Here is a 12363-nt window from a genome sequence, read left to right as displayed (position 1 = left end):
AATATCCTTCAAAGAATTAAACATTTTAAGACAATGCACAGCTATGCTTTTGTTACAAACGTAGAATGACCAAGTTGCTCCAGATTTAAATACACCCCTCCCCATATAAATAAGTTCTTCCCTCATTTAATGGTTGTCTTTAAAATCATAGTTCTAGGGAGAAAAATAAAAATAATAATTGTTTAAAAAGGAACACACAAAAAAAAGTAAGTAAAATACCTAGTACATATAAAGAAATGAAAGGCATTGTAATATTAGTCTTCTTCCACTGCTATTCACCTGGAATTGCAATTTGTTGTTTCACTGCTCAGTCATGGCAGGCTGGAATGACCCAGCTTATATTTATTTTCCTTAAAATTAGCACCTTGGCAGAGAAGGTCAAGCAGAAGGCTTGTGTAGTATTTTTAAACTTTATAGACTTTGTAACAGACCTCTGCCAAGAGAGGGATTTAATGGTCTCCAAACAGCACAGAGAAGCTGGGTTTTATCTAAGTTCTCATTTTCTCTGGCTGGCAATGCCACCAACTCACTGGGCTATGGAAATTCAGCACTGCTGGCGATGAAGGAAGTCATGAAAAATTCACTGGTAACATTTTGTGCTGAAAGCATGTGCTAATGTTAATTTCACTGTGGATAAAAGCATCGGAGGTGGAAATGGTACCTCTCCAACTTGGTATTATGGCAATCACTGTGGGATTTGTCAACATGAGTCCAAATACTTGGAGAGGAAAAAGCCCTTTCTTTATAGGGTTGCTGCTGTAAATTTGTTATGCATCAGCTTCTTTTATGAAGAACAACATTGCTAAACATTGAAGAGTGAAAATGAAGCTCTAATGAAAGCAATGGGGAAATTCCCATACATATTTCTTTGCACATATCCCACCAGCAATGCAAAGGGTGGTGAGGAGATTTCTCTAGCACATTTCCAGTTAGGCATAATGAAGACAAATCTCTGAGGGGAAGACTGAAGTCAGTGACAGATATTCTGTAGGTGCTTGAGTGTGATCAAAGATCCTTGAAGGAAATGAGAAGCAGAGCAGATGCTCACAGAAATAATGGTAGTATAAAGGAAAGGTTTGATGTTTTCCATTTTACAGATAAAAACTTGAATTCTGAAGTTTTGGAGAGAAAACAGTATAGTCTAGTAAATGCAGGGGGGAAAGTTCATACTAGCATCTTATGCTGCACTGCTCATCATAACTATAGCTGTCATACAATGAATTATGCTGGTGAATCATAATAGGCTAATTTTGTACATTAGAGGATACTCCATTTTCAATCTTCAATTTTTAATTTAGAAGCAGAGACAATTTATTTTTTAAACACTAAAATTATGAAAGCATTCTCTAGTTTTTTCTTTGTTCGGTTTTGGGGGTTTTTATGGTTCATGGGGTTTGAAGAAAAATACTTTTAAAAAAAAGGTGGAATTTTAAGCCAAGTTTTGTTCACAAGTACGTTGTTAAAATAGCTGTGAAAACTTAATTTGGCACAAAGTGTTTTCCAGGCTGAAACCTTACTAAAAGAATTAAAAGCATGTTGGCTGCGTCAGGCTCCAGAAGATGGCAATGTCTCACCTTCTCTAACTGCTCCATGCAGGCATTGTGGACCACGATCTTGCAGGCAGCACACTTCCTCCGCAGGGCAGACTTCTGCAACAGGAAAGGGACAGTGTGTGCATGGAGTTGAGGTATGCCCAGGAGGAAAACAAAGTCAGCTGAGAAACAAATGTTTTGCTCCCTATGCAACACAATTATTTTTTCCCCCCTCCTTTGGTGCTCTCAGTTGTGTAAAATAAATAAATAAATAAGATCTGAAGCTCTTCTGGTTAAAACCTGAACTTTTGTGGAAAAAAAAAAATAAAAAAAAAAAAAAACAGCCACAGCACTCCACCTTGTGAACTAGAAGTGAATGCCTCCCTATAGGTAGGGGATCAGGGTAACAGTGCAGAGCATCACTCTAAAAGTGAGCATCCTAAGAAGATGATGAGCAAAGAGAAGAAAAAATGCACATGCAAATCAGAGAAATCACATCAGTTTGCAAGAGGTCATTTCATGCTTATCATAAAATATTTAATTTGATGGGCCTGACCATTGCCTTGCAGAAAAACACTTGGGCACTTGGGTTATTTTAGCAGAGAATGATAAAATTCTCATAGAGTGCTATTAAATGCTTATGAAATGTTACAACAGGGACAAAATTCTCAATTATGATGGTTAGTTTTATTAATTTCAATAGGGCTTTTGAAATAATTTCCATTGAATCCCCCAGGCCAAGGCATATCAAAGGCAAGAGAATACATCCAGAAGAGAGAATGTATTTACTTATTTTACTTTCATAAACTCCATTTAATTAACCAGATGGAATTAATTTTTATAGAAATTTAACTTACAGACTTGTGCTTGAGGGACAGAAGATTTATAAATACACAGCAAGTTGAGATTTCTTTGCTTCAGATTTTTTACATTCAATTTATTCATGTCCATTTAAATCTCTAATAAATTATTTCTTTATAATTTTCAGCATATTTTAAATAAGCTCACTAAAAAAAAAAAAAAACAGGGAACACAGCTTCAGGTCACATTATGGAATAAGTATAATAATTTTATTAATTCTCATAATTATCTAGATACACCCTAACTGTACGTGTTCACGTGTATATGGTGTTCTAATGTTTCACCTGAAGAATCATGGCATTGTACAGCAGACTAAGCTTCCACATGTTTCATGACTTGGTAAGTTTATGGTTTTTATCTCTGTGTTTGCCAAGTTTGTTTTTTATCTATGTAAAAACCATATACAATATATTATTAAATTTCCATGTTACTTTCCATGTGCTAAATCATGAGGAAGAATTTGCTCAGTTTTAGAAGGCAAAAATCTACCAAGAACATAAGAACAATCACACTGGGTGAGACCAAAATTCCACTCAGCCAAAGAAATCCTGTGTCCAGCTTTTGCCAGAACTCAGTGTCTCAGGACCAGTGTTAGTGCACAGCAAACACACAGTGACACTTCCCTTGAATATTGCCACACAATCAGCAGCTGTTGGGGCTTTGCTTCAGTACTCTGAAGGAGGGATAAGCTTCTCAGGCTTGGCCTTAATGCTGTATACCATAATGCACCCAAATTGCTTGAGAAGTTTCAGCGACAGATATTAAATTTGTGCTATGGAAAGCACAAAAGTGTGCTATGGAAGGTATTTTGGATCACATTGCCCTGAAAACTGGGGGTGATTAGTGAATCCAAATGCTTTGATTTGAATTAAATGCTCTGCAGGTGGGGGGACACTAGGGAGTGTGGTAGAAAAAGCAGAAAGGCAGTATCATGAAGAGTCACAGATGGTATCACAAACATCCCAGAGAAGAGGAATTCGCTTTAACCTTTTCAGTCCAAGGGCTAGGATACTGCCTTAGAGCATTGTTTCAGATCAAGGACATGAACACAGTATCCCCACTCTCTTCCCAAGCTTCCTAAATACCAAAGTGAGAAGGGTTTGGGTATTTTCTTCTCTTTTGATGAAGCAATTTAACTGAAACACTAGGCAAAAAGAGCTCCTGAAATAGCCTGAAAGTGCAACAGTCAAAGAACAGATACTCATGGATCTGAGATCAGTCCAATGAAAGGTTTCCATAGACAGCAGAAAAGCTTTGATAGGAGAAAGCTAACCTTGAATATTCCCAAACAGGAGAAGGTAAACACTCAAATATGAGTGCACTCATTGCTGGTGCGTGCATTCAAGAGTTTGGAAAATTCAGTTTAAACCCTTGCAGTGATTAAAATCACAGAAATTTGATCAGACCCTCCTCCCAGAGGCTGCAACAAGTGATATATTTGCGTATATTTTCATGTAAAATAGACTAGTGTCTTTTAATATTCCTGAAGCATCTCAGTATTCTACCCTTTTTTCCTTACCATGTTAGTAAGGCTGTTCATTACATACATTCTCACTGTGTAAATAATCTGGGTCAATCAAAACTGGTTTGGGCTTTTTTCCTGAAGCAATAAAGTCTTTACCAGAAGCCTTTTGCCCTTTTTGCCCTCCTTTTGGAGAGCAAAAAGGGCAAACAATTCAAACTCTCACAGGCAAACAATTCAAACTCTCAAGCAGCTGAGCACTGCATCAGTCTGAAGCCAGGTTTGTTACCTCAGAAAAAGAAATCCGAAAACAACTCACTGAGAATTTGACTTGGCAGCTCTCCTCCCCCAGGTAGCAGAGGTCCCCAGAAACATTTGTCTCTAGCCACAGATGCTCTCCATTCACAGCATTCTCCTGGGAAAAAGAAATAGTTATTGATCTGTTTTGTGAAATTCAGCCATGTGAGCATATAGGGAAAATATCTGATATTCAACAAATTTAGAAAACGTAAATAAACTTTAAAAAAAAGCCAAACAAAAACCAACTACCACACCACCAGGTATTGCTTTGGTTTTCTACAACACAAAGCCATAGCATATAACAGCATTACCCTGGCTGACCATCCCAGCTTAAAAGATGCTGAAATACAATGATGTGTCACCAATCTGAACACACTGCAGTTAACCTTTGCTGATGCTCTTCCCACGTGTTGCATAGTTTAACAGGGAATTCAGATTTCATAAGCATGTGATGTACACAGAATTTTAAAGAAGCAGAAAATCCAGAGTGATGAAATAAAAACACAACTAATGAACTTCCAATAGGAGAAACCAAAAAACTTGAGAACAGGGCACAGGAGTAAAAAAACAATATGCTGACTATAGCTTTAGGATGATAGGACAAACTAGACTAGGGAAAATGCTCTCCTTGAAATAGCTGGGTCAACACTCTGTGAATACCTCAATAAAGCATTACACTACCAAGAGAGACTAGACTTGAACTTTATACATGAAAGAACAACACATTCATCTGAGAATGCTCTCAAAAAACAAGAATCTACCTAGCATGCTGACAATTAGAAGTGGTCAATATCTAACAACATAGGCTAACATCTAACTTTGTCTTGACAGCCTCATTTGACCAAATTTGTACCTTGAATCTATGCAAATTCTTGTTCTAGAGAAACTTGGTTGTAGATGGGTTTCACGTGCCTGTAATCCTGATGGGACTAAAAAGCCTAAAAGTTTACTGTACACTACTTAAGCAAAGTGAATAAATAGGAATTCTGTTCAGCCAGAATTAGAGCATGATAGAAAATGCTTTGACAGTCTGACATTTGCTTCCCACACTGTAGAAGTCAAAAATGATGATGCTCACCAAACAGATGGCGTCCGACAGCAGGATGCTCCGAAATAGCCAACTTGGAGAAAATAATTTATTTAAAATACCACTGTCACTTTCAAAGTGATAAAATGAGATAGCTTCTCTTGCTATGCTGATTTCTTAGGTAATGCAGAAAAGCAGTAGCAAAATCCTTTTCCTTCTGCAGTGCATTCACAACAGCCAGGACCTAGGCAAGAGTTCACATGGTACCCACCACAACCATGGTATTCACTTCCAGTAAAACTAGAGGACAAGACCAACACTGGCTGTTTTTTGGTGAGAGGTCTACCTGTCTGCAGGTCTTTAACTTCATCAGAAATGTTCTAATTCCCAGAACACAATAGTTTAGGTGAGGATTTTCAACGCTTTTATAATGCAAAACAATTTCTAAGAATTTGCACTAGCTTAAGAAGTTTTTCAAGCCTTTCTTAAGGGGTACATTATTCAGATTGTAAACTCTGTCCCTCATGTGTGTCCTTATATTGCAGCTATTTTCTCTTCAGCAGCAGGATACAAGCTCACCAAAGAGTGCTTGACCTGAGCTGATTCTCTGCTGACAAAACACTGTCAACTCAACATTATAACCCAGAGGTAAATCTCACAGGATATAAAAGATTCTTAGGAAAGACCAACTTTGAAAGCTAAATAAGAAAGCACATAGCTTCTGGGACAGAATTTTTAACAAGGAATAAAAAATAGATTAAAAAATAAATTAACCACCCCTTCATTTGGACCAGGTTCACAAAACTTGCCATCAGGATTTCTAAAGATAAAGTGGCCTATTTCCATAACCTGGTTTACACTGTTTGTTCTCTATTGTTCCAGATTGTATCAGAGATTCACTTGTCTAACTTTACGTCACCATGCAAATAAAATTAGTTAGTAGTCTGCAAGGGTGACCTTTGCAGCTCATGTTATTACAGAGTTCTAACACAACTAGGAAATAAAAATGTAAATAATCTGATCTGCTATGAGTGGCACACCTCCAGACACCTGCAGCCACAGAAAATTTCACAACACTGTGTGAAAACTCACAATTTCAATTCCAGCAAATGGCCTTTTGGAAAATCTTTCATCCTGAATCAGAACAAATCAGAGACTGCCCAAGACTAAATGCCTCCCTCAAAAATCTTTCCTTCTCAGTTAATTTCTCTCAATAAGATCAAAGGGAATTATTTGAACTTTACTGTTTTAAATTTTACAAGGCTCTGTAATTTGTATGATGAGACATTCTCTTGCCACCTATGAAAACCACAAGATAGTCAAAGAAAGTGCTGTGACTTTTTGTAAAACAATTTTTTTATTCACTTCTGACAGAAAATTTCTACAAAAATCAATATCTTTCTATGAAGAATTTTGACTTCAACAAAACAGTATTTTCTGCTCCAAAATTTACAGGCAATATTCCACAACATGTTGGACAAAAGGGAAGCCATCCCCACCTACCAACACAGAAGCTGATGGAGGTCCTTGGAATAAGCTCCTATCACCTCAAAGATTATATCCTGTTTAATACAAAGCTAAACCACAGTAAAGGTTCTATCATCACTTGTATATTTTGACACAGGGGGGTTTTTTTCCATAAAAAGTTTGCCAGTTTGGTTTATTTTGTACTTGATGTCTTTATGTTGACTTCAGGATTTAATGGCTTTTACAGAAGTAGCTGCTCGCTTTTTGTCTCTGAAGACACAGACACCAGTCTCATGCTCTTGCCATTTTCCTCATGTTGAATCTGTGGCTATAAAGCTACACATAAAATCAGGTCAGCTAATGGAAAAAAAAAAGATATCTTATCTAGCAAATCAACTAGACAAAATGACTCACCCTGTGGCCACGTAACTGTTGGCTCTGACATAAAGAGGGTGGGTTAAAGATGGCTTCAGTGGGACTGATGCTTTTGGTGCCACCTCAGCTGACCCATCAAATCACTCTTTTGGGCTGACACATTTTGCTCTGACTTGCTATGTGGAAAACGGGTACTGTCCATCATTGTGGATAAAACAGCAATGACTGTGGCCTAATAAAGAAAACTGTGATATCTCTCTCCTCTCCATCTTCACAGCCTTCACAAGTGTGTGAACTCAGTGTCCTGGGAAGAAAAAGAGCCCCTGCTCAGTGAACGGAGGCAGCAGTGCTTTCCTGGCAGCCTGGCTCACAGGGGACACACCATCTCAATATCTCTCCATCTCCCAGATGGAGACCTCCCATTTGATTGCTACTGATCCGTTACAACCTTAATAGCACACAAAATTAATTTTGGTATAGCAAATATTCCTTGCATACAAAACAAATACCACACACAATCCCCCCTGAGAGAAATAAGAAATAAGAATTCAAGGACCAGGAGTTTGGGAACCATGTAATTCCATTCACGTGTTCATGACTTGCTGTGCACATTTCACTGATTGAACTAGATTTCTTCAAATGCTCCAGCACAGTAAATGACAGAGCAAGAGTTACCATTTTACTAACACCCACCACTATCTCCACACCTCACTGTTCTTCAGACTGCAGTCAGCATGGTTTCAAAAGCAATGAAGATAAACCTGGCTGTTTTAATTTGCCATGTCAAGCAGCTATACATATTCAGCCAAACAAATAAACCAGTCAGCCCAATCTTCTAGTTCAAAAGAGCTGTAACTCCAGTTGTAACCAGAGGAATGGAACACTCCTCCACTCCCACTATGACTGACATTCCACAAAAAATTATTTAAGAAAAATCTCTAAAATAAATCAGTAAAAAAAATTTTCCCTCTGTTAACATTCCAGCAAGAGAGAAGAATCTTCTTGCAAATATGCATTTGGGTGATACTTGTGATTGGTGTACAATCAGTGGTCATCAATCCAAACTTAAATATATTTGTAAGCAAAAATTATTAATTTTGGACCTTTTCTTTATGAAATTACTATTGAGCAGAAACAAATTTGTTTGGATGTCTCTTTCCCAAATATCTTTCTGTCATGTTTGGATTATGTCTCATCCTCAACTCTGAAATTTCAGAGTTTGCAATACTTGTGTTGCAAACAGGAGCAGTGCCTCAAATATTTTCCTGTGGATATATATTCCCAATTTTAACTCCATCTTAGCGCATTTTAATTTGGAAATATTTTTCATGTAGAGGTCACCTATTCTTTAATTATTGCAAGTGTAATATGTGGACAAAGAACAAAATAAAACAGCATAGGGATACTGGGGGAAAGGAGATTTCCCCCACTGTGCTTTCCAACATCTCTGCATCAATTGCCTTTTGAGATCGCCCCTAAGCCTCAGATGAGAGATCACCTGTATACAGAAGCAGAATGACAACATTTGTCTTTATGGAGCAGCAATGTTCAGATGCTATCAACAGAGATGATGATTCCCTATGTCCTCATAAACCACTACTTTGGCAGATAACAGTTGCACTGCAGCAACAAGAAAAAATACATGTTTTCTAGATGTTTTGCAGGGCACCTTCTGCAAAATCATTGCATCCTCTACACCACTGGAAAAATACAAAGCTATGGCCGCCATTCTGAAATATGACAGATCTCTTTTCTCTTTACAGCTCTCTGGAAAGAATATCAGATCTCAAACCTCCATGAAAAAGAAGCAGCAAAGTAGAACTACTGATCTAGAACACAGCACTTCAAGTGTAAACTGCACACAAAAATTCAGGAATTTCTAAATATGCATAGGACTTCCACTCATCACTACATAATTTGAATTTGAATTCCTATCACCTCTTCATCTTTTTATGTGACTAATGGAATACCCCAGGATTCTCCTTTTGTCAAGAGAGCATATAAATATAAACATCTCTTTTCAACTGAATGCTTAATTTCCAATTACAAAACTTAGCCTCGAAGACCCTCTAATGGAAGAGAAGTCCATCGTTCAGTGTAAAAGTTAGTAAAGATTTTAGGAAATTGTGATACAGAAGCCAAACCATTCATGGGGAAAAGAAATAAAATTATCAAGAATGAGGGAAGTGTTTCATCATATGTAAAAAACATGTGCTACTGTATTAACACATATGCTAATTATCCATGCTTTAGCACATCATTAGGCACTTCCAAAAACTTACTGTCCATGAAAATAACCAGACAGAACTACAACTAGTGCCAAAAAGACACAGAATATAATGCAACAAACTCCTTTAAAAGTCACATTTACTGATTTTAAATACTTCACTGATGTAGGTCACTTCATGTCTATTTGTCTAGCCCATACCCCAATCACTTTATCTACAAGGATGTTATGGAAGATGGTGTCAAAAGCCTTGCAAAAATCAACACAATGATCTGCTCTCATCTACCAAGCCAGTCATTTACTCTGTTAGGCTGGTCAGTCACGATCTCCCCTCCATAAATCAATGCTGAATTCTCTCAGTCAGTTCTTAATATTTTGGGAAATTACTGCCAGAAGGATTTGCTCCATAACCTTTACAGAAATCAGAGTGAGACTGATTAGCCTAGCATTTCCTGGACATTCTAATCCTTCTTGAAGGCAGAATGGACATTTGTTTCATTGCAGTCCTCAGGAACATCCTCTGACCATCACACCCATTCAAAGACACCAGACTGTCCTAGCAGTGATATCAGCACCTTAATGTGCAACCCATCAGGTCCCATGGACTTCTGTATGTTCAGTCTAAGTATTCCCCAACCCGATCACCATCCACAAAACTAGGCTTTCCTTCTTTCAGACCCTGGTATCAGTGACATGGGACTGCTGAAGGCAGCTCTTACCAGCAAAAATGGAGGTTAAAAAAAAAAAGGACTGAGCAATTCAGGTTTTCCATGTCCTTTGTCACCATGTTCTCTACTCTATTCAGCGGCAGCCCACTGCTGCTGTTCTTACTCTTCCTATAACTGCTAATTTGCCTACAGAAACTATTCCTATTACCTTTCCTGTTCCTCTAAGATTCTACATGAGATGAGATCTGGCTTTCCTTACTCCATCCGTGTGGAATCCTCCTGACCTAAGCCTGCTTCCACATATTACCAAATGCCATTTTTTAACATCTACTACAACACACAGTTTCCTGTTCTTGTTAAGATCTAAAAGACTTCTGTCTTTGTTCTTTATACATATAATTTATGGTATAAGTTGTAATATTTCTCCTCTAAAAACATTCAACTTGTACCCAGAGGACTCCAATTGTGCATTCACAGAGCACAAAGCATAGATCAGTCAAGTTTTTTCATTGACCTCCAATAATGGATACTTAATACCTTCAAATGCCTCTTAAGAAGTGGGGGAAAGATTCTAAGTCTCGTTGTCATGGGAGAAGGAAAGAAATGAGCATTAACAGAAAAAATGCACTATGAAAAAAAAAAAAAGATATTTGGGGATGTTCAACACTCTACTACTCGAGTGGCTGTCAATAGTTTTGTAGGCACCATAGAAAGTGAGAGTTAGAAGGCAGTAGTTAAAAGAAAATTACAGGAGGACTTTGTGTACAAGCTTATGGTTATAATTCTTGCTAGAAAATGGCAACAGAAAAATACACAAAAACCTGGATCCTCAAAGGTACACAGGCAGTGTATTGGGTGGCTCAGTGTGTACTCACTTGAGAATCTGGGCTAGAATTACCTACTTTATTATTTAACACTTGGGAGTGATGTCTGAAATGATGGTGTGTGGGAGAAAGGGATAGGAATAAACATATCACAGGGGCAGCCATTTAGGTCAATTCCTTTTTGGTAAGGCATCCCCAGCACTCCCCTCTGGTTATTATAATACCTACTCCACACACTGTATTCTGTGTGGCCCTGATGTGAAAAGAGAACCTTAAATTATACAGCAAAGGTACAAGTTAACTTGAGTTAAGTGTAACAAATGTGATGAAACTGGACATTTGTAAGTATGTTAGGGAAAAGAAACCTCAGGGAAGAGAGACAGTAGCAACAACAATGGTAAAGAATACTGGGGAGTTATGTGCAAGAAGTCTTAGGGGACATGAGAACCATCACCTCTGTTTTACAGCTAGAGAGGCTGATGTACTGCGAGGAAAAACAACTCCTCTGAGCTCACTCATGAAGTAAGTGACAGAGCAGAGAATGGAATCCCACTCATTGACTCGGTGCCCTGTTCACAGGTCCATCTGATAATGACAAATCACCTGAAAGGAGTTCTCAAAAATGGAGGCAATGGCCAGGGAATTCTTTCCAGATATTACTGTGAAGACTCTGGTAGAAAATATTTCCTCCCTTTTAAGTCAAGAGACAATTTCTGCTCACGTCACTTAGACTTTGGAAAGATCTCCCATCATGTGTCCTTGGAGAATCATCCTCAGAAATACTGAAGAAGAGGATGATGTATATGAGGATGCAACACACACTGATCAATGCTACCTTCCAGTGATTAAATCCAAAAATTTCTTGTCTGGCTCTGACATATCAATTGAAATATCTTTTCACTCTACCCAATATACCTCTGGATTTAATTTAAAACTTAGGGGTTTTTCTTTGTTGAAATTCACTATATATTAAAAACCTTTGGTCCACTTTAACCTCACCACATGTCCAAACCTTACTTCCATCATACCTCAGATCTGAGAAATACCTTTCTCCCTTTTGCCAGTTTCTACAGCTGGTCAGTTCAGTCTCCTCCCAACCACAGATGTCTTCCACTCACTATCATGGCCCTCTCCCCACACGACACAGAGTTGCTTCCCTTCTCCAATCAAAGGGTGAAGTAAAGCAGTAACACCAGTCTAAGAGGCTACAAACAGCTAATAAATTGAACTGACCAAAAATCTAAACCATAACCATGGAAGTAAACTACAAAAAAATCACCCACAATTAAAACCCAAAATATTTAATCAATGTCTACCAACTTATAGCAACTCCTGCTGTATTTACGTACAGGGATCACATGAGGTAAGAGGAGTAATCGTCATGGAATCATGGATCACCCTGGTAAAGGAGTAGCAGACAATTGGCTGAGAAAGGGCAAGCTGTGGTTGTTGGACTTGGAGTTCAGGGGTTTTTTTTTTGCAGGCATTGTTGCTGTTGTTTTTTCTAAGTACAGTTTTCAAAGGTGTTTCATTTAGCTGATGTGCTTAAGCCTTCACTTATGTGACTGATCCTTCAGCTTTCTACTGAACAGCAGTGATGATTCAAAACAGGCATTTTTA

This window comes from Onychostruthus taczanowskii, unplaced genomic scaffold (assembly GCF_017590055.1).
Source record: "Onychostruthus taczanowskii isolate IOZ18803 unplaced genomic scaffold, ASM1759005v1 scaffold15, whole genome shotgun sequence".
In the NCBI taxonomy this organism is placed as follows: Eukaryota; Metazoa; Chordata; class Aves; order Passeriformes; family Passeridae; genus Onychostruthus; species Onychostruthus taczanowskii.
Note: the sequence above shows the minus strand (reverse complement) of the source record.